The sequence below is a fragment of the Anoplolepis gracilipes genome, chromosome 1 (assembly GCF_047496725.1).
Source record: "Anoplolepis gracilipes chromosome 1, ASM4749672v1, whole genome shotgun sequence".
In the NCBI taxonomy this organism is placed as follows: domain Eukaryota; kingdom Metazoa; phylum Arthropoda; class Insecta; order Hymenoptera; family Formicidae; genus Anoplolepis; species Anoplolepis gracilipes.
In genome coordinates, this window is record NC_132970.1 from 5,729,144 (window position 1) to 5,753,929 (window position 24,786).

General features: G+C 39.6%; 1 protein-coding gene across 9 annotated transcripts in view; it reads left to right on the forward strand.

Annotated features, from left to right (window-relative positions):
- Window positions 1–24,786, forward strand: part of Sox102f (transcription factor Sox102F) — a 155,081-nt gene that overhangs the window by 48,799 nt on the left and 81,496 nt on the right. The window lies entirely within an intron of this gene.

Genomic DNA, 24,786 nt, shown 5'->3' on the forward strand with positions numbered 1-24,786 from the left:
ATGCATATAATATTATTATTATCATTAAGCTTTCTGTTTAAAAGTTATTGAAAAATTTTGCTTAACATCTGATTTAGCATATAATGATGAAATAAAATTAAAATTTTTTAAAATAAATTAAACTTTAAAAAACAGATAGATCGATAAAATAGTATCAATTCTTATGAATTTGAAGCAAATTTTCCCATATACATTTAATTTTTGCACTTAATGACAAAGATATTTAATGATGAGAATTTATTGATGAGAATAAATCATTTGCTATGAACGATATACCCTCAATCAAAGTTGTATGAATGAAAAATCTATTGCAAAAAATCCATCGACAACTGCGGTAATAAGCAGATATTTTATACATCACACATGAAACGTTATGGAAAACGTGTTTTTACTTTGCAATTCACTTTCCAGTCCGGCAATCTGTGTTGCTACTGTACACGATGAAGCGGAAGCGAGTTATCGTGAACTTACGCAATATTCAAGTTCCGTCGTTGCTCGCGTAAGATCGGCTTCAGGCAAAAAACGTGACGAGAGCAAAACTTCTCTGTCGCGCTCGCGGCTTTCACCATTAATCGCGCGTACGTCGGGGGGGTATCGTCGTTATTTTCTCAATCGCGAGCTCATCGTCTCCTCGGTTATCGTCTCGCTTTTCAGACACTGTCTTTCTCGGGACCCCACGATACTTAACGAGCAGATCACTTTCAGCTACGGCGCTATATAACCACGATCAATTTACAAGCGCAGTGAACTGCCACGATGTTAGGCACGGGAGATTGCGATCGCCATGTAGCGACCGGTTCAGAGAAAGAATCATTCCGACGATCTTTTGTACGTAGGTAGGACGAGTGACGAGTTACGATTTGCCGAGGAAACATTGAAAACTAGCGGGAACAATCGGGACACCCGTTGAGTCGTCGATCGCTCTGCCGTTCGAAATTGCGTAAACGGAATTGAATTACCGTCCATTGCGAGAGAACGCGAAATTCGCGTGCACGGTTCGATTTATTGGACGATCGCTGATGGATAGCCACCGAACGGTTGTCATTTTGCGGACAACTAAAAAAATTGTCCAGGAGATCTTCATTTAAACGCGGTCCGGTAGACGATTTTATCGTATTTTAATTGTCCACGTTCGTTACGTACTTTGCAAATCGAAAAATATTTCGCTTGGCAATATGTACAAATATTATCAAATATCCAGATTACTTTCGTTTTTCTAAATCACAGAAATTTGTGTCTACAATGATGTAATGCGAATTCATAGATTTCTCGGACATTGGTTTCCATTCCCGAATACGGATGTCGCATCCGGCGCAATATTGACATGCCACTACCAATGGCGGAACGCTAAGTAAATAGAGCGCAGCTACGAGTATCGTGCAGGCTATGCCAGTATCATCGTTCCATCTAGCAATTGTAAATAAACTTGTATCAGCGTATCTTCCAAGACGATGATAAAATGTAATACGGTTTAGTTCGAGATTTTCGACGGTGGAAAAGAGCGCTGTTTAATCTTATCGCATCTTTTGTGCAAATAGCACAATGATGATTACGCGATTACGCGCATCGCGAATCACGAATCGCGAATCGATGCGAATCATCGCGCTTCCGTTAATTTTGTTGCTTCATTTTTTTCGAGAAGAAAAACAAGTCGAAGTGCGGAGCGCGTTAAATTGGGAGTAACAATCTGGGCGCGACGGCATCACAAAGACAAGTTATCTCAGTACACTCATATAAACCTTAGCGAAAAATGATATTTTTTCTGGCATTTGTTGGTCGTAACTCTGACGCACTCCCTCCTCTACGTGATTATTAAAGTCGCTTCGCGTGAAAAGAGAAATCAAGGAAAAGAGAGGCGTATGAATAATCCGCATTCATCTGTTTTGTTTGTGTCTTTGAAAAAGTGCACCAGAGAATTGTGATAAAATGCTACACATGTTTGCGAAACGCGGCATATACCGAAATGACACGGCGAGTGAGATCTTTATTGCAATATTTTTATTTTCTCGGACAAAAAAGTATCGCGTCATTTGCGTGCTCAGAAACGCGGATAGCAGTCACTGTCGTCTGTTATTATCGATAACTCAAATTTTTGGCAACGACAAGTGTGCTTTAAGAATATCGGGCCTCAATGACACATAATACATGCTCATATTTTTGAATCTCAATCATCTGCAAATAGCGAGTTAAAATAACAACGAATTGAAAATATCCAAAGAACGCATTACGATCATGTGTCGTGGATAAAACAGAGGCAAGCGAGGCGGGGAAGAAAAAGAAGTTAAGACGCGCGCTTTTGTCGGTACGTCATTACGACATCCGGTCACCGTATGGTCGTTAAAGAGACACAAATGGTGTTCAAAAATATCAAGCAAAATATGTATTTGATTAAAAATAACGTCGCGCCATCACTGTTGTTGCGATGTCTATATTTTTTTTTTGCACTCATTATATTCGAAAATATATTTCTTATTGTCGAGCTATTGTTGCAAATAAAAACATTCTCACACACATTGCAGCTTGTAGCTTAAAGCATAGAGATGTTAATTACAATTAAAAATATAATATTACCAAATAATTTCCGTATATTTATTCACACTATGCATATTATAATTTTATATTTATAGTTTTTATATTGAAACAATTTGAAATGCGCGCGCATATATTTACACGGGTATAATGAAAGAAACTACAAGGAGCATCTTTTTTTTTCTTGAAAGTCTCTTCGACGAATAACATCAAGTTGTTTAGAATACCTCGCCCAGGATTAACACACTCTCGCGAGATTATGCAGATCCTGTGACGCTTGTCTATTTAATTCTCGATTTATGCGGAACTCGCTGGCCGTTCAGCGTGTACCCCACAACGGCTGTTGTCGACTTTAATCGAGGTTTGTGTGTGCGTGGAACAGCCGATCGTGAATCTGCCGTTGATGCCGAGAAAGCCCGGCCTTTTTGACAAAAAAAAAAAGTAGGCAAGCATAATCGTAAAGTGCGAATGTTATTCTCCGGGCGATGAGCGAGGCCGCGAAAGAAAGAGCGAAAGGGCAATATTTTTTTCGGCACGTATAATGGAACGCCGTGGAATGAGAATTCCACGTCTTTCACAGTCGCGACAAAGATCTCGGGGGATATTCGAACGGGAGGTTTGGACCAAAACTGACGTAGGTATTGTTACTGCAATTCGCAAAGCGGCAATTAGTATCGCGTAATTAGTGGAATAAATTTCGCTGTCATTTATATCGACCCAAGGAATCGATGCAAGAATTTATTTCCTGTCATCGGCGGCTGGATAATATTTCTCAAGTTGCTTCAGCATTTTGCACGCCAGATTTTTTTCATCATTTCTTCGTTGTAGTTGTCGATAAATTTGAAGGAAAGCTAAAGATCGGCGCACCCTCTCGACCGGTATTCGAGCGTGGCGCCATAGATTTCATCGAGCACATCAATTGCGAATGATCGACGAACTAAAAACGACGAAAAGAGACGAGTTCGGTCGTCCGAATTGCACAAGCAGATTATACGTTTTTCTTCGTAATAAAACACGGGAGGTCTCAAAGGGAAAATAATGTCTTCCTGATTACTCGCCTCGATTCAACCTGCTACTCTCCTCTCCCCTCCCGACGTCTCTTTCGCGCTGTTTCTCTTTGCAGGGATATAACTTCCCGGTTCTTTCTGTGTCTGGGACTTTGTTGAAATGGGGATTAAAACGATGTTTGCACGGAAGCCAAAAGCATTACCGACTTTATCTTTCGAATTGCAACGTATTACTTTTCCTTTTATCTCGCGGCGCTTCTGTGATATTTGTTTTCTTAATTTCAGTCGGACGACGAAGAAAGATGTTTTCCACTATAAGATTATATTTGAAAGAATTAAAATACGGAGTCAGTTTTTCCGTAACGTGCTACACAGGTCAGCTTAGGCGAAATAAGATTATTTTTAAAAATATATTCGTAATATAATATTAAATTTTAGAAAATATGTTTTTTTTATCAAATATTTTGTCCAGTCTGTTAGTTGAGTTTTATTAAATATCATAAATTTTAATTATATCGAATATATGTCACAGCTTGAATCAAAACACATTAAATAAGTTGAGTTCACGTAATAACAAGTTTTTGCGAAATCTTTTATCTTTTATCTGACACGTTTCCTTATTTATGTACATTGATGACAATAATATTATAATTACTTAGATTTTGAGTATAACGACTCGAACGTTGGCCTGTCGTAATCCGGTAATCACAAACCGGTTGGACGACAATACAAAGTCCTACTTTTTAGAAATTGGTTTCAAAGAAAGAGATATAGCAATATCTATAAAATTTCATACATCACTTCATAAGCATAAATTATCACGGATAATTTATAGATGTTCTCTACGATTTGTAAAGTAGAGATCTTCCTCTCTATCTTTTGTAATAAGCATATTTCACGATAAATTAATATTCACAAAAAATATATTATTCGTGCTAACGAATTATGAAACGATGATTATAAAAAAAATATAGGCAATTTATTAGCCTATTAATATTAAAATAAAAGTATATAACGTTTCACCGTTCAAAATATGCGATTTCTTAATGTTGTCTCATTTAATAAATATTACTGCTAAGTGTGTATAATTGCTAAAAAATATTGGTTAATAACTATAATGCTAATTGACTAATTAACTAATTATGAAAGACAATATGTGTACAAAATATATTCTCGTCTTTTATACAACGTTCAACTATTATTTTTACAATTAATATAAAAATTGCAATATCGAAAATTCGTATTATATTTCGCGAAATATATTCAACATTCAAGCTTTATTTTCACGAGTCTCAAATATTCAGCAAAACGAGTTGCGAAAACAAAACTATTGGTCCCTAATCCAGTGAAAGCTACGAGAATAAAAAAGAGAACAGACGCAAGCCCAAGAACCAAACGGTCGGTCGAGGTGGATAGACGTCGCGGCGAAAGCTTGTTCATAATGTATAGAGCCCGCGCGAACATAAAATTCTCCAATTGCAAAATTGATGCGGCTTATGTTACCTTATCTGTCTCTCTTTCTCTCCTTCTTTTTTCGGTGCTGTTGTCGTCCTCTTCGTCGGTACTCGCTTCCGCGCGACCCCGCGACAGCATCGCGTCTACGACGGTGCCACGGGTCTCGCGGGTCCCTTCCTCGTTTTACTGTAAAGCAACTCCTCATATTGTACAGGGACGCGTAATTCATTTTTTACTGGACTCGGCTCAATTATTTATAAATTGCTGCTCCCTCGGGGAGAGGACGGGGCCGACCTGTCGTCCCCTCTCGATGCGACGCGTCGCGGCGCCGTGTTCTCTCTTTCTCTCTCTTTCTCTCTCTCTCCTTCTCTTTCTCTCTCTCTCTTTCTCTCTGATAGCAACCACACCACTGCGACGCGGAATAAAAAGGAAAAAGTGAGCGCTTTGGAAGCTCCGTATACAACCGGCCAGTAGCTACCAGACACTTGGAGCGATCGCGCGACAGATGTAATTTGTAGTTTGGCGTGCTTTATTTCATCAAATGTGTGCTGTCAGGAGCGCGAATTTTCATTTTTAATCCAATTTCACTTTTCGATCGTAATTACCCACTACATATAATTGTCACGATATGAGGTAAAATTGCAGAAAATAGATTACTTTAAATTGCTCAAAAATATAATAATCGTCTTATATTCAGAACTATTACATTATATTATATTATATTATATTATATTGCATTGAGAATTATTGAATAATTATTATCGAAAACTATATTAAACATGTAAATTTTGCATGTAAAGTTTGAAAAAAGTATTTTGGAAATTTCTAAACAATATTTTAATAGGTGTCTAATTTTGAGTGCAACGGTACTTTATTAAAAATATTTATCGATATTCCAATGTTTACACGTATAAAATTTACTTAACTGAGACAATTCGTATCAATCAGGTTTATTTAAATATTTGTCAGGAAAAATGAGATCTTTGCACGTAAGAACTTGCTAAAACGCAGAGTGGGCGATAGGTCAATCAAACGCAGAGGCCATGTGTAACCTCGCGCAGCACGCGCTCACGATCGTAGCTTCGCAATTCACTATCTCTTTAATGACGCGCCGCTCTACATAAATTTACATATAATTGCAGGCTTTTTCGCGAACCTGGCAATTTCAAACTCAGGCGCATTAAGGTGCACGCACGCGACGCGTTTGTTTAGCGGTAACACCCCCGCACTCACGAACAGTCTCTCAAATCTCGGCATTATTATACGTTAGTTCGTAGCGGTCAGGCGACCGTAACTTAATCTCACTTGTTATATAGCGGAACTCGTTCGTTAGGTTGTGTGCGTTTATCTTGGTGAATATTTAAAGTATGTTATTAGATATTTCTAAAATAATTATATTAAAATTATAGGAAACTAAACAAATAAAAGAGTATCGATAATTTCCTCTTTTTATTTTTAAAATATTATTCTTATAATCTTATATATATATATATATATATATATATATATATATATATATATATATATATATAGGAAAGAATAATAATAATTTAAAAAATAATCTTCATAAGATTATAAAAATAATATTTTAAAAATAAAAAGAGGAAATTATCGATACCCTTTTATTTGTTTAGTTTCCTATAATTTTAATATAATTATTTTAGAAATATCTAATAACATACTTTAAATATTCACCAAGATAAACGCACACAACCTAACGAACGAGTATATTAATATATATATATATATTAATTGCAATAAATATTAATAGCGAGACATTATCAAGAAATAATCATGAGCTTCAACGAATATGATTCTTGTTATAAATATGTAATAATTAAATTTTTAATATTAGACTACAAGAGTGTACGAAAATATTATATTTGAAATGGATACATCACAGTGAAATGTATTATTAGAGTCCAAACGTGAATTAGTGAATTATACGACGGTAATTTCGAGCCTTATTATTCTCACCGCGTTCACAGGCATCGAACAACGTTCAAAGAGCATCGTTCTTGGTTTGATGCCCAGAACATCATTACAGGGACACCGTCTGCTTTGACTGTTCCCTAGAGAACACAATCTCCCTTTCTGCGTCTCCGTGCTTCATCATCCGTCCAGGTCTCCTCTCCCTTTTAACGTGCGCGCGAATGCGATTCGTTGTTTACAAAATCGACCAGAGGACCGGGAGAATTTCTTTTTTAAAGAGGCCATATGTTTTTTAATTAGTCCTCTTCCGCGCTTGGTTTCCTTCTATTCAAGTGAATTGCAAAAAGTATGACAAACTCATGGTTAATAAATTTCCTGAGAACATGTTTTAGCAAACAATATTAGATAAACTAAATATCAAACCAAAAATATATGAAAACTTTTATAAATGTTTTAATAAAAATTTTTATATTCTTTTTAATTATTAAATTCTTTTAAATACTAGATTGATAGATATTCATGAGTATATGTGAGTTTGATACTATCTCAACGACGATAACACGATACAGTGACATGCAATTGATCGAGCACATAATTGTTCAATTATTAATTAAACAGTTTATCTCTCAATTATAAATCGCAAGTGTTACGATAACTGACAATATATTTCTTAACAGCGACAAAACGTACAGATCTGTTTTTCCATCGAGTTGAATGTGCACCGATGTGTATGTAAATTTCATTTTTGTTAAATTATCCTATTGAAATTATGTCAAGAAAAAGTATTCGCTCATTGGCAATTGGCGTCGGTACAATTAGTTACATAATCGCACATTGTGCCAAACGTATAAATATTTATCATGTACTGTGTAGATAATGATTATGTTTTTAAACAGGAATAATCGATAAGAAAAGAATATGTCCTTGTAGATATTAAAAGTCTGTCTAAATAGGAAGGCATTATTGAAATAACGATTCGTAATTATATTTTAAATTAAACAAAAAAAAATTAAGACATTCGATTTTTGCAAAAGAGAGATCATTTGCATATTCATTTAAGAATTCGTCAATAAAATATAACAGCGACGCGCAAAATCTTCCGGTATAAATCCATCGTAAAAGCCATTGTGCGAGATGCACACAAAGCATACAGTGCAAAATGTAACGTGTCATTAGAAAGCGCGAGGTCGTAGCTGCCGAGAGAAATCACTGAGACATCGCGGGCTCTTTCCTTGCAATTCGTTAAAAATTATCAGTCGTGTATACTCTGCGGAGAGCAACAAAGTCGGTCGATGTCTGCCAAGGAGCGGCCTTATATCCTTCGCCGGATACAATGCTGTACTCTCACGAGAGCGCGCATCACGAGACGACAAGGAGGACAACCGCGGACGCGCTCATCGCGCGCGAGCGCGATCGGGGGCTACCCTTCAAACAACCTTGATATTAACCAGTTGTGGAGGGCCCATTGTCGGCTTCGGACTATGGACATTGTGCTCTTTGAGCGTTCCACAAAGAGGCAACGGGCTCGCACGCTCGGTGTGCGTGCGGTATTCAGTCAACGCGCTATCTCTGGTCCCGGGCCCTCGTGTGTGCACGCAATACGTACACACACACGCGTATACTGAGTGCCGTTAGATTGCTGCTAAAAGCGCGGTGCCCGCGAGGCATTATCCATTGTGGCGCATCTCGAAAACATAGCGTCGGTATCACGGCCAGCCACCGGTGCGGTGGCAGGAGCGAGAGACGAATGGAGAAGAGATGATTGTGATAAATTTATTGATACTAGACGCATTTACTAGCTCCGCGTAGCTAAATCGAGAAAAATTCAATTCATATTTTTCTAATAAACTTTTCGTAAAATTATGAGAAATATACTTAACACAGAAGTTGATCGAAAATATGACAGAGAATTTAATATAAATATTTATTTTATTTCTATATACAATTTACATTCTGTACAAATATTCGTATACATTGTGTTAAACCGACAAACGTAAAAGGCACGGATATCAATGCTTTAAAGACGTGAGCCACTCATTGATTGCTGAAGGAAGACGTCACAATAGATTTGCCGTTTAAGGCGCGAAGAATTCCCAACGGCGGAGATTAATTGGTGCGAGAGGTGCGTATGACAACGAGCAGCCTAAATTCAACGATACAGTGGAACGTCGGAACTCTCTTGCGTGTATAATCGCATACACATGCATGTCCAGAGGTTTACCGAAGGGAGTGGAGGAGAGACGATACACATCGGCTGCGTACGGTCGCACGAAGCTCGTCTTAAGGCCCTAAGCTCCTTGTCGGAGGACGCGACTACGCATGCGTGCCAAGGACTAACGCACCAGCGCGGCGGCGGCACAATGCCACTGCGATGAATGTGAGCATTAAACGATTATAGTCAGGGATTTGTATGAACAAATGGATGACAATGGCGTACGCGAATGGCCGCGCGGGCACGGAGCAGCCGCGGCCGGCGACGAGAACCGGCCTCTTGTTCCGCTCCTTCCTCTTTCGAGATTCAATGAGAGGCTAATTGGAGGTTGCATCGTGTGTTGGCGTTGGCTGCAAGCGAGCGCACGGTGAGAGCACGGTAGCGCTTTTTGTATCTCTTATATACGCGCATATTATTCTCTGCCTGACCGTCCGCACCATTACGCAAATTGCGCTCATCGATAAACGTGCTCCTATTATTTTAATCTTCGTTGTTTAGTATGTGTATTGATGCAAGATGGATACAGATATCTGATATACGTAGTTACCTGATATCTCTTGTGCACCGTCATTGCATGTGCTGCATATAAAACATCATTCCAGACATCGTCACACTTTCTCCCTGTCTGAAAATATTGCAAAAAGAATAGAATTTTGAAAAAAATTGCTCGCGTGATAAGTAAAAAAAAAAAAAAAAAAAAAAAAAAGGTTACATTGTCCTCACAGATTATTTCGGCGCTGTCATATGAATATCAAAAACGCTCATGTCTATCAATAGACGGCAGCGAGCTACTTATTCCTCACGTCGTGTAAATCATATCAGTTCCATAAATCACTGGCTAAAAGGGATCTCAAGAAATTGCTTTGCGATTGAAGAAGCCTTATTGGTCCACAATAAAGCGTGACGCATATCGGTGAACACTCCCGGCCAGATGTCTCACAGAAGGTCTTTTTTGACCGATAAACAAACTCACGCCGAAATATACGGTATATCGAGAGACACGACGTCGTCAAGTTGATACAAGCATCGAATTTCCGCGAAATGTGCTTTCCTCGTCATTTACTACACGAGTCGCGCGAGTAAACCGATGACAATAGATTTAAACCGCGACCGAACGGAAGAAAAGAATCAGGACCAGAACCCAAAGAAAGAATGTTGGAATCGGCGGTGCCGGCCAGTCGGTTGATCCAGCAGCTACCATCTATCATGCAGCTGTTGCTTCCATTGTGTTGTTAGTCTTACGTTACGCGTCGCGACGAGAGAAGTCAAAGAGAGAGAGAGAGAAAGAGAGGGAGAGAGAGAGAGACTCTCTCTTCGCGAGCGAGGAGCCAGCAGCCGGCGAGTGTGCAACATGTGTTTGTCTCGCGCCCTCTTTCCTCCTCTTCCTCCGCCTCTGTTTCTACTTTTCTAGATCCCTCTTTTTTGTTGCGTTATAATATTATTCTTCCGACCTACAACTGAGAAGACATTGAGAATTGTGGTGAGGAACGTATATATAGTCAAGCGAGACGAACAATGGATTAGATCTATTCTTTTTAACTACATTTTTTTTGTACGTTTAATGTATCTCTTTTTTATTTTACAATCTTCGCGTTATTTTCTTCATCAAATCAATTGATAAAAATCTATGAAATACATTATTATAATATATCAATTATGTTATATGTATATTTATAATAATGTATTTTTATAATATATCAATAATAATGTCTTCCGTGTGAAATTTGTACCTAAAAAAAGTAATGTATACGCGCAGATAACTACCATCAACATTCTCTCACGTACTTGATCGCAAGAAAGCGATGTATTAATTTTACGTAATGGACTAGCCGCGTATCAACCGATGCATTCTGTATCAAGGAGCCCGGGAGTAATTTATAAATGGTCATCTCTCGGAACCCCAAAGCCACGCGCGCGGCTTGGAGAGAGAGAGAGAGAGAGAGAGGCGACGGAAGGATGGGAGTGCGGGGTGAAAGGGTGAGGAAGCGAAGGAGAGAATCGTCGGGGGATACAGAGAGCGAGCCAGGCAGAGAAAGGGCGTAAAGGCCACGGAAAAGGGAGACAGAGGAAGGGAGACCGAGACCATGAAACAGAAAGAGAGAGAGAGGAAGGGAGAGAATAGTAAAGAGCGAAAGAGAGAGAAAGGAAGAGAAACGAGAATGAGACAGAGAAAGAGAGAGAGAGAGAGAGAGAGAGAGAGAGAGAGAGAGAGAGAGAGAGAGAGAGAGAGAGAGAGAGAGAGAGAGAGAGAGAGAGAGAGTAAGAGAGAGACCGAGACAGGCAGAAAGATAAGTCTTTGATGTCTAGCGGAGATATGATGATAATCATGATGAAGGCTTCCGCTTGCACGCTACAGTGGAATCCGCGCCTGCTACCTCCCTCCCCGCCGTAAACCGTCGTGTGCGCGCGCGTGGTTTCAGACCAGGTATCTTGTGTTCTCGCAATCAATATAACGGACGTACCTCGAGACGTTGATATACTCGCGGGTGACCTTACGTTAGCGCGTTACGCCCAAGCGGGATTCCAGATATGCAATGGGTCCGCCGTACATGTGTGCGAACGGGTTCCGCCGAGGCGGAGGCGCATATATATACCGCCTTTTATTAAAAGGCGGTAGCGCGAAATGAGCGCCAATTAGCGTTAAAATGTTTCATGCATAACATCGGAGAATTATACGCTCGGTGCGTAAAGACAAATAGTGTTGAGTCGCGAGGTTGATCATTAGTAGCTGACACAATGTATAATATAGTAAAATTATAACAGGCATTATACATTATGGCGCGCAAACAACCGAGTTTCTACGTATAATAAATTACTAATAATTATTCACGTTTTAATTTCCTTGCTGTGATCGAAAAACAAAATTTGCAAACAATTTTTTATAATTTTTAGGAAAAACGTAAATATATATATATATATATATGCATTAAAAATTGACATAACGATAAAAGCTCCCTAATCATTTGCTATATACCGGCCTTAATAAGTCAAAGTCTTTCTTTTTAATTAAATTTGGAAAAAAGTAATGGAAACAGCAAAAGATTTTGATGAATACATGGATGTACCAGCTTGTCCAGCCAAGAAAACACAACGGGAAGTAGATACGTACAATGAAGACGATGACTCGCGTCGCGAGTATGCGCGCGTATACAAGAAGTGCGTCCTGCTTTCACGACAATCCAATGCGGGCGCGAGAAAGTAGTCGGTCCATCCGCCTTTATACATACCAATCGAATAGAAAGCCAGATAAGCTTTAGAGTCGATCGAAATGGTAAAACGGCCGGACGCCGGACGGTAGAGTTTTAACAAGATATACCGCGCATCGTGACAGTCGCGAGAGACAGCTCGTGCCTCGCTACGTGCGCGAGATGCTCCCTGGATGATCGGCGGAATTGCAGCTCCCTGTGTCGTTCCGGTGACTCCGTGAGAACGACGTGACACCTTTTAAACATGCCCAGTCGAGTCCGCGACTAATAATAGACCTCATCGTAAAGTCTCGAGAATTTCAAGTATTGCATAATCCGAGTAAAAACGAGCAAATTGATTTGCGACATATGTGTCTCTCGGCGCGGAATAAATTCTTTCATTTTATCAGCGAATAGTGAACTGCGAAACGGACATTTTCATCAAATCAATGCCACGTGCTTAATCATTTGCATACGTATGGCCAATATATATTCTCGATTGAATATTGCTTGCTTTCTACAGGATTATTCGGTTTGCATAGTTTCTCGTTTCTCTGATATAAAGATTAGTATATATGTTCCAGCGATAGCCTTATTCTTAAAATCGTATATTGTACAACGAATACAATTGATGATACGCATTTGTATCGCAAAAGTGTACTTGATAAAATAATTTAATGGCAAATTTTTTGGCGAGTTTAGAGTTAATTTAAAAAACAATTTTTCTTATCAAAGTTGTATAAAACTGTACACACATGTGTGTGCTAATTATATAAATTATTTTTTAAGATAGCGTATTCGTTGTATCGATATTACGTGGTTTAAAACCGAATTCTTTTCCGTCACATTGCATCGAGAAACGAATTTACTTTTAAGCCATCCGACATATTCTCCGATGCACGTGACCCCGGTGGCTGCTCTCCGGAGGGTTTTACCCACGAAATTTTATACCGTAAACCAGAAGAACGACTCCGACAGGGATAGGCGCACGTGCGCCGGACATCGTTACTAAAACATTAGGCAACGCCGATAAATGGCCGCAATAATCCTGCGGTTCGACTCGCACGCCGATTGTAGAGTAAAAAGCGACGGAGACTCTTGACGGAGAGACTCTACCCCGCCGACATAAATGATCGCCCTCCTTTCTTGGCCGCGTCTCTATACTCCACGGGCCGATAAATACAGGTTCGCCATAGGGCGGAGGCGAGGCTTGGCCCACGAATTATAGGCGTTTTAAAAATATTGTTCCATCACTTATTCAAGCGCTCGGCTAAGCTATCGCTTTCCAATAGTATCCTTCGATCACAATTTCCCACCGGCTGTATTATTGAAGCTTACCCCAAAAAGTCGAGCAGTCTAGGTGCGCTATGCGGCGGATCTACTTTGTAGGAATAGGTCGAGCGGATAAAAGGATGATGTACGATTATGGCAGCCCGCGAGAGAAGCTGCTTTCTATTTTGGAACATTTTAACGTCGATCTCCGTTGAATCGAATATCGACCATTACCTTTTCTTTGAAATATTATAATGACATATGAATTCCGTGTTGTTTATACGTATAATTAAATATATCATTTATTTAGATATCACTTAAACACTTTTTAAAATTGAGATTATAGATAGAGAGAATCTGTTTTCAACGTTGTTTAAGATCGCTGATGCAAGCAAATTTAATTGCGGGTTTCAAACTATTGGGAAACACGTATTGATTATGTCTTTATGGTATTTCGTGAGACGCGATTTCCTTATTGCATCCATATTTATCGTGTTCCTAGATGTGTTGCGGATTATCTACTTGTAATTTGTCACAAAACCGAAAGTTTTGATGATTTCATTAAAACTTTAGGATTCTCTGAAATATACAATAATCCATATGATGCATATCATCGTCGTGGGCGTGGGATTTTGTATGTTCGGGGTTTCTTGATGAAAAATAAAAAACAATATATAAAAGATTTTAATTATTACAAAAAATCTTATTATAAAAAAAATAATAAGAAGATTTACTATCTTAAAATACTTAATCAATTATTTGATTATACTATGTCATAAAGTATACATTCGAAAAAGCACAACAATATTACTAAATAGAGTTCATTAAATTTGTTATATATATTTTTATATAAAAAATATCCACATTAAGTACACTTTAGATCTAAAAAAGAAAATAATAATATACAATTAATATCATCTCACTTTAATAAAACGAGTCTTACAATTTAAAGGACAAAGGATTATCGGATTATCGATATAGTTTAATTATTTTTTTTTAAATAAAAGAACAAAAAAAAAACAAAAAGAAAGAGACGGAACATGAGGTCTACATTTATGTCCACGGAAACTGCCGTACCACGTTACGCTGTTCCCTCGCCAATATGCGTCGATTATAGGCTCCGTCCCTCCATTCTCGAGCAAGCCGACCGTTCCAGGCGTTAATGAGGACAGGCGGTCGGCCCCGGGGCATTACGCATACATTAGGAACCGCCGATCAACGGCCGAGAGATGCGATCGGCGGGATCGCGACTGCATTCCGCGGGCGTAACGTTAACCGGCGTGCGGCGTCAAGAGCGGTTGTAAGAGCCGACGGCGTCGACGGCAGAAGCCGCCGGGAATGGGAACGAGAAGCTCAAGAGGCGGCGCTTTCAATTATTCTCGCCGAACAATCTCACCGCTTGTTTCCTTCGGCGATTACATCTCCGAGTATTTATTCGCCTCCCCGTTTTTCCCCTCGCGCGCGCGGCTTCCATCGTTCCGCCGCGTCGTATCTATTCCTTCGCTGCTCTCGCTCTCGCGATATGCCTTTCCTCGCTACTCTTCGCTCGTTCCGAAGTCTCGGTGATCTTTCCGTAAAAGCTAAACAGGAAGAGCGGTCAATGAAGGCTTGTTGAGTCGGTTACCGCAAACCTTCCCGAACTTTGTGGAATATGCTAATTGCATCGCTGTGCAAACAAGTACGTAAATTATTTGAAGAGAGTAAAATGCATTCACAGTTGCAACTCTGTATTTACAGATGACAAGGTTACATATTTTACACAAGAAAGAATATACGAGAAAGCAAAATCACTAAATACCTTGTTAAAACCGAAATGAAAAAATAATGTGATGTGTATGTGAAAATTTATTGAGAAAAATAATAAAGCAGGGGCATGTAATTTTTTGTGTTCACAGTATAGAGTATAGATCTATCGTGAAGTAGTCATTACAGATGTAATTGTGTCATTAGAAAACAAGATTCGAGTTTAGGCAAATTTGTCTCGGTCGACTTGGTGATTTACATGTGTTGGTTTTAAATTTAAAGCGTCTGGCGGACAGACTAATCGTTCAAGTAATTTCTATAATAATAACGTTCGCTGGTTTATGTATTCGCGCGCAAAAATTACGAGATCATATCCAACGATTTATGACATTTGGTAACAATATAATATGAGTTGTAAGCATGCATCTCAGAGACGATTAAAAATACGACGCGTTCGAGTAGCAAGCAGGATCTTATATTCATTAGCTTGTAACAAAAGCGGAGAGAAATTGTAAGTCTCGGTTTCCAATGTAATCATTGCTCTTTAAAACAACCCATTAAAGAATTGTTCTCCATTCTCCTGTCTGCCTCGCTCACATCACGAACCATTGGACTCGCCCAGAGATCCGAAACTGCGATTACACGCGCACGAATTATCGAGAGTTAATTGTAATCTTAATTAAGGTCTATACAACGTGACTGTCGGATACGATGCTCGATAATTTCTCTCAAAGAATAAATAAATACATGAGGGCGGAATACTTTAACGTATTTCGGCCTGGTACCTCTTATCTTTTTGATTCTTTATAATTAAACTTGTGTTACAAAACATATTTAACGAACATATCTATAATTTTTTATACTTTTTTTATTACACATGTAACAATTCGTAAAGAAAGAAAAAATAATCCTAAACTAAATTTCAATACGACAATTTTAGCTTATTACGCGTGTAACACAGAGACATTCATAATATCTCAAACTAAAAAAACAGCTACCGGAAGTACGTGTTGTCAACTCTACCATTATCTCTGAAAGCAGAACAGCGTTCTTAGGGCGCAACTGCTTCACATTAAGCTCGAAGGTATAATCGAACAGCCTCGTGGCTCAAATGCCTGTTATGTCTATCTATCCTTGAGTTTTCTTCGCGAGCACGTATGGCTCACACGTGTTTAAATTATTATTGTCTGAAATATATGCGTGTATATATAGGTACAAAAGCGGCCGTTTGAAACGCTGCTCATGGTTTAGAATTCATTATCTTCTTCTAGCGAAATAGTACATCTCGCCATCTTACCAAGAAAATCCGTTAAAACCATGTAACATTAAATTTAGCACATGAGCAATGTCATAAAAATTACATTAATAAATAGTAATATATTCTCGATTATTTTTCCAAATGTGATTTTTCCGATTGCGATTTGATACGTTGTTGACAGTTCACCTTGTTAACAAAATTGTTCTGCGTAGAGCTTGCTGCATTTTGTGTGACACTTACATAACTTATGAGAATAGTTGCAAACGATGATTGTAAAATTTATTGACTAAATTTATATATATCTTGAAAGGATAATATTATGTAAAATGTTTATTATGCACACAATACATAAATCGCGACTGTAAATTTCGAATTTTTTATATGTCATGAATTCGAGCGAACATCGGTCGCTGCTTCTTGGAAATGATGGCCCTGACCTAGCTCAATCCACTACTTACTCGGGTTTCTAATTTCGAGGCGGTCGCATCCTTTGCCGGAAATAGCACACGTGTGTACGATGGCTACTGGAAGATTCCGGAAAAGGGAGGGAGAGCATGTCATCGTTGGACGCAACGATAATTAAGGACAAACGTAGAGGCCGCGATTCGTGGATAACGTGGAACGTTGCGTGGCGGTTGAAATTTTTCGTCCCTCGGCACGTACATCCGATGCTGCAATGTCACTATGTATACGACGGACGTTATGCGGGTGCATTTATTATGTTAGCAGCGCGGGACCGGTGCGCGTGGTTATGCCATCTCGGAGACGGATGCATCGGCGCGCTCGCAATCGCTCACTCGTACGCACGCAACGTACTCCTACACCCGCGGCTCGTACATCATGCGTATCGTTGCATTGCGCTGAAAGCTAAATTTACATTGTTAAATTGTGCCACCGCTTCCGTCAAGCTTCGCGCGACTTGCCACTTATTTGTATACTTGGTCACCAAAGTTACAAATGCGTCCTCAGTTTCGCTATTTATCTCGCGCTCCTCTCCTCATTATGTTGTTATGCGCTATTAAGTTTATTTCGTGTCGCAAGCGTTGTGAGAAATTCGGTGAAGATAAAACCAAATTGTTTAAATTGCTTCCATCAATCGCGTGATCGCAGATGTTGATCATCTTAAGCTCGGCTCTTTATTATATTCAATACATAATATTATATAAGTCCAGATTTTCTTAAACTGTTCAAAAATTATTCATATCTCGTAATTATATGTTCGTGCTCTAACGGAATATGAAATCAAGTCATTAGTTACGAGTGGATAAACTCGTAACGTACACTTATGAGATTGCTATTCCATCATTATCACAATTTAAATATTTCTACACTCGATTACTCGAATCCCGGCAACACCTTCAATCCCTCTTCAATTTTCATTAATAGCGCGTAATTTCTGCGTGCGAATTTTTAGCAGCACTCTGATTCCGCGATATTAAAATGTTGCCGACGTAAAAGCCGACGCATCGTTTTACCGTTATCGATCACTGTGTGCGTATAAAGACCGCTAAGTGTCTCGATTGCACCGCGTCGATTTTCCAATTATCTACGCACGCGTTCCACATTACTCTTATCGAACAACGGTATACACGGCAGCAATGAGGAAATGTCTTCCCAGCACCAAGCACTACTATTACCGTACGCTGTACGCGCGCTTCTAAATAATGATTTCCGTCAGTACGACCTTGGACATGAAAGAAAGTATCGATGCCATAACGAGACGGGAAAAAAGAACGTTATGGCGTTGCAACTTCTCTTCCTAGTCTCGTTGTTCGTGCAAGCTCTCACTTGCGAGATAATATAGGTGAATATTACGGCGCATAACGGATAAATCAAACCGTTGACAGTACCTAATGATCCGATAATTATTGACAACGAAAATGCTATTAATCGGATGCCGCACTTTCACGAGAGAAAGACCTTATGGTGAAATTTAAAATAAAGTAATTAAAAACATTTTATTCGTAATTGTATTATTGTTAGAAATCGTGTAATTGTATATAACTCGCGTGTAGATTTCGCTTGTGACAAATCTCTTCTAGCTAATTAATAATGAGAGTAATATAGATTTGATTATAAAGATATTTAGTTTATAATTAAGTATTTAGTTTATAAATAAAAAAAGAGTTCTTCAGATGAAATGAAAGAACTGTTATATTATAAATTAGTTTCCTTATAAATTTTTCTTTGAATCAAAAAACTTATTATATTAAAAAGACAGTTGAAGAATATCAACTCATAAAGTTATACATTAATTATTGCGAGATTAAATAACAACGTTATCGTTATATAACTTTGTTTGCGCCCGAGAGGATTCGCGGTAAATGAAATCACTCCAAAAATAGCGATTGGCAGAGAATCAGATGCACCGCTGCTAACGAGATGGACGAAAGCGATTCTGTTAGACCGGCACGCTTTCACGACATAATTTCCTAAGTGAAACTTATTCAAACGATTCACGCAAAAATCACTAGTACGACGAAGTCTATTTTTCTTCCGAGGTACTTGACCTTACGGAGAAATAGAGACAGAGAGAAAGATCTCCGTCATATAACCGAGCATCCGAGCTTCCATGCATAGTTAGCAGCGTGCAATAAGAGATTCTCTGTCCCCCGAAGCAGATCTCTAAACGATAGTCGTGATTTTCATAACTACGAGCGCCGTCATAGCGGTAGAAAGATGAAAAGAAAGATATTGTAATGGCCGCCTGGTGGCTGCAAGAAAGAGAAGAAAGGAATGGAACAAAGAAATGGGAGAGAATGTCTCGTCGTCGAGGATGGCAGCGCGCGCGAAGCGAAGGAAGACACGAAGACACGGACGAACCGCGCGGGAATACTCGAAGGTGCGAGATTTAATACCTCATCTCTCTTGCGTGCGCGAGCGGTGCTTTAACGAGCGATCGTGAAATTAAATTAAACGACACGCGAATCGTTAAGGGAAACGACGGTCGTCAACGCTGACCGCGACGGATATACGCGCGCTGATCCGCCGCGGGCGGCCGATGACGTTACGTCGTCGTCTCTGGGTCCGCGGATGCAGCGACCGCGAGATGCTGACGTGTCGTTGCTGCTGTCCGTTGCCGCGCGACCGATGACTCGCGCATATCTGACGCGGGAAATAAATCGTGTCGCTTTCGCGAATGCCGCTACGCCTTCAATAAGTCAATTACTTCGACAATTTGCGAGGAGATAAAATATGCATTGCATCTTATTATTAACATTATTAATATCGAGCAATTATTTTGACAATTTCTATTTTTAGATTAGTAATTTCTATTTTTTGTGTAAAAAATAAAATTCTGAAATTTATAACTTTTCATCAATTATTTCCTTTATTAAATGATTGATGAAAAGTTATATAATTTCAAAATTTTATCTTTTACATAAGAAATAAGATAATAAGCTAAAAAATAGAAACGGTCAGAAAAGATCCTACTTTTAGTGTTAATGGTGTGGAGCGAAATCTTCCATTGTAAATCCTAAACCGAGTTATATCATAAGTCAATTCAAAACCTGAACTATTACGCGACCATAATTTATTACAGTTTATTGTTGTACGTAGCTTTAAAAAGTGTGCAATTTTTCAAGATTACGTATCAACGTTTTATGTAATCGACAATGAGTTATTGTATTTTCCTCGTTTCTTGAAAAATATAATTTATACATTGTTGATAAGCGATTAATAATCTCGTGACGTGAGAAAAAAAATTACCTGTATAAAAAACTCATATACCATAATTTGACAATACTGAAAAGAGACAGTCCGTGACAAGTGCGCGAGCACAGAAGCGTTGTGCGATTTATATGTGCTTGCATACTCACATGCGGGATGTTTTGTGGCGGCAATTAATAGTAGATTAGCGGCTCCTGTATGCTGTGCAAGGAGGAAGATGATGAGCGGGAGGGTGAGCTTGGATCAAGCGTATTGGGAACGCGCGGTAGGGGACGAGAAACAGAGAGTCCGGGGAAAGGTCGAAACGGGGGTTGCCGAAGGGCCATGGGACTAACCGTGGAGAGCGAATCTTGGCGACAAGGGGATGGAGGCGGAATGGGGGAGGGATGAGATTACACACGCCGCCTCGGGGATTACCACACTCTGATTCTCCGATAAGAATGTCAAAATAAGCTGCCTCTCGCCGCGCCACGTGTAATCTCTCTTCCCGCCCGCTTCTCCCCCGTCATTCCATCCGCTCGGTGAACGCTTACGAGCCGCGTAATTACGTTGTAACGAGCCCGGTCATTTTCTCTACGGTGAGTTCTGATCCGTCAAAACGGTCGTCTTTGCTACAGCAAAGCCGTGAATTGTCGTTACGATCCGTCTTGAGTCATCGGCGATGACTCAAATCATTTCGTACAAGTCACGAACAATGCGTACCGGTTCAATGTATGGACACAACACATATATAAAACACATTTATATATTAATGTCAGACATAAGCAGTATATATTTACGCTTAGCAAGAAATAAATTAATTTCTTTAAAAATGTGAAATATGCATGGAGAATAATTTTATTTCGAAAATTTACGTTTGCTTATATAATGAGAGTAAGAAACTTAAAAAGATTTTTTATTTGTACACACACACACATTGTGGTTTAATATATTTAATTCTAATTTATTATAGATTAAACGTACAAATAATAATGTATTTGTCTTTTCGCAATACAACGAAATCGGCTCTGAGGAAGCTAAAAGCATAAATTACGCTTAACGCACGCGCGCGGTCGTTCATACGCACTGTCGTGTAAATCAGTCGGCTGACACGAAGGCAAAGCACGCCATCGGAATTCTAAGTATCTTCCGAATACCAAGAGATCTCTTCAGGGCACGAATATATCGCCGGACAATCCGAAGAGCGTTTGACCATGCGTACGGACCGGCGAGAGCGTAACGCATAAATTACGGCTTCAGATCTTCACACTAGCGAGGACGTGCTACTTTTCACGGGGTTCCGTCTAACGGTCGCGCGAACAATCCGGACGCGCGAATAAAAGTGAGGAAGAATGGGATCGGCCTGAAGGATTAGCCGCCTTTCAGGCCGACGTTGAAGAAGTACCGCGTCTTTGCCGTGCGAGGATTAATTCACGATTCTTTCGTGCCGCGAAAGAGAGAAAATCTCAAATGGCGAGCGTCACGCTTAGTCCGTTTACCGTATCCATATCCGTACCAACTCTCATACCACGTTAACACACTTGGCGATTCTACCGCGTATCGTTATCTAAATACAGTAAATTATTAAAGATGAATTTTTCTCTTACAATTAGTAGATTCTAAAATAAATTGCATTCGCGAAAATTGGAAGTATATAGTATTGTACATCATGTATCACTTATTTTCCGATTAAAACGGCTTATTACACTCAATAAAAAAAGGGTGCATCGACATGTGAGAAATCCGGGCGGGATCGAGTATTACCTATCGAATACCGCAATGAATAGTTATAATAACGCGAACGTGTATGCACATACGTTATGGATGCACACGATCTTCAGCCTCGCTCGCTAGGGGCTTTGGTAAGGAAACGATACAATAGTCGGGGAATGACGATTATTCAAGTCGGGGTGGATTATGAGACGTTTATTGAGGCTAGCTCCTGTTCCCCTTCCAGCGGATAGATAGGTAGAACGGGGAAAAGAGGGAGCAGTCTTTTTTTGCGCGCGTATGCGCCGACGCAGTATCCGAGCGCGGGGAGGACACTGTTGACACTGGCAGATCTGCTCGTGGATTAAAGCTTTGTGTCGTACAAAGCGCCGCCACAATGCACCCCCTGTCATTGTATACGCGACCTCATATACTTCCGATACGACACTCTGCAGGGATGTAATAACTCGGTCGATTCTCCATTAAGGTTTCAGGCGTACTCGAGAGACATGAGTGTATCTGGTCTAGTTGGAGAGGAGAAAGAGAGACAGATCTTGGTTCGATCGCTCTCTCGCTTCCCTTCTCCAGCTAGTCGCTTCAAAGCGCGTAAGGAGTTTCGAACTAGAGTCAAACTGATTTCGCAAATGTCTCAGTGTATCGAATATCTCAATTGCGCCAAATACGCATTCGCTCGTCCCCGGATATTAGCTGAAAGACATATACGAGAATTTCTCCTTCCATCATTACACAGAACTTAAACGGTTTCTGGCAAATATTTTACGAGCCGTGAAAGTCTGATCGAGTTGCGTTGTCATGTGATCGGACAAACGCGCGTTATAAACAATACGTACTTGCTTTTAGAAAACGATTAAATATATCATTATAGTGATATTCTAATAAAGAGCGATGACCGATCGATTGTAGTAATTATGATTATTGAGAATAAAGTTCTTATGTATATACATACGAGCATATAATGCATGTACCTCTTTAACATTGTAGAATTATAAAGTAGAGCATCTCTCTACTCCGGTAAATAAGTAGAGGAGGAGCGTAACACTTTCTACGACGAGACAAAGTAATACCTCATTTCAACAGACGTATAACACCCCGGGTTTACGAGTTTTCTACGCGCAGTGTGTCCATCTTAATCTCAAACTACGTGAAATCCAACGATCTTCGTCCTTCAGTTAAATTGCGTTAGTGTGGCCCTTCCACGAAGCGAAGACAGCTAACATTGACCGTGTTGACCGCCGCTCACCCTCACGACAGGGTGATCTCCGTGTTTCTGTGTTTTTAGTATTTCCCGAAATGAAGTTGCGAAAAGTGAGATGGTCGGACTACGGCGGTAACGCTACGACGATGGCTGCGCCCGTCGGCGTTGGCGGTAGGTAGGTAGGTAGCTAGGTAATATCTTCGTAAGCTCCGTCTTTTATGACAGGACTGGAGCGCCTCTCAAGGATATTGGTAATCTTCGGGCTGGCTGTAGTAATATCGGCGCCGCAGTGATCTCTCGCCCCGAAGACTCCCATCCATGTGACCCCCTCCGCCGCCGCCTCTTTCACCACGTTCAACCCTACCCCCTTCTCTCCCTTTATTTCCCTTCCCTCCCCTCTTTCTGCACGCTAGTACAAGTCCACCAACCAACCTTTCCGTATGAGAGCCAAGACTTCGAAGAAGTCTCTATACCTCTCTCCTTGTCGCTCTGCAACCATTTCTTACAGTTCTTGCTCTCTTTTTCTTCTTCCCTCCCCCCTCTTTCTCTCTATCTATCTATCTTTATCGCTCTCGGTTTCTTACTTTCTTCCTTCGTAAGGGCGGATGTATTGACGCGGCTTTGCAGCCACATTCCGAGATAAGAACGTACAACATATAACCATTTCTTCTCCGTTCGTTGGTTTTGCTTTCTTATATGTTCTTGTTTTCTTGTCTTCTCGTCACTTTATCGATACGTGTCGATATCTATATGATGTTTAATTTTGCCGAATTTTATTTATATTTCGAGCAATTATGATGTCAATTTTATCTCAAGATAGATGTAAATTGTAATTAAATTTCCAGACACACACACACTCACACACACAGTGTTCAATTTATCGTTCTCTGATTTTAGATCGCAGAGATATAAGTCTAATATAGATGATATGTTATAAATAGATACCACTTCAAAATTTATTTCAATTTGTGCGACATCGCTCTTGTCACTATTTGCAGACACCTATTTGCCGGTCAGATCAAGAAATAACGTGTATAATATTCTTAAATAATGATTTAAAAATCATATCTTTGACATATTTTGGGATCGTCGCGTCGCGAGAAATATATCCGTATTGAAACGAACACGCGAATACGGTTGGGAAAAATTATTTCTAGCGCTTTCTAATCTTAAACGTCGCATAATAATATCGCGCCAATCCATGAAGGATATACAAATGTGCTTAGCAATTCATTCTAGCGACGTTATTGCAGACAAGAGTTATGGTTCGAACATAACGAGCCGTCGATCGGTTCGTTACGTGGCCAATGCTCGGGCGAGCCGAAGATAATTGGATAGCGTTCGATGAATTGCTCATGCAACAATGGGACAGCAACAAGATAAATCGCACTTTGGCACTTGCGTTATCTACGACGACACAGAGGTGAGCCGCTTCGGTGACTACCTTGATTCATTTTGTCATATTCGATCTAATTCTTTTTATATTTGCAAACTCTAGAATAATTTTTAAAAAATAATAAATACATCACCTTTCGTATAGCATATTGAGAACAATAAATGCACTGAAATATGTAATCGATGTTTTTGTCGAAAGAAAGTTTAGTTCTGTATACGAA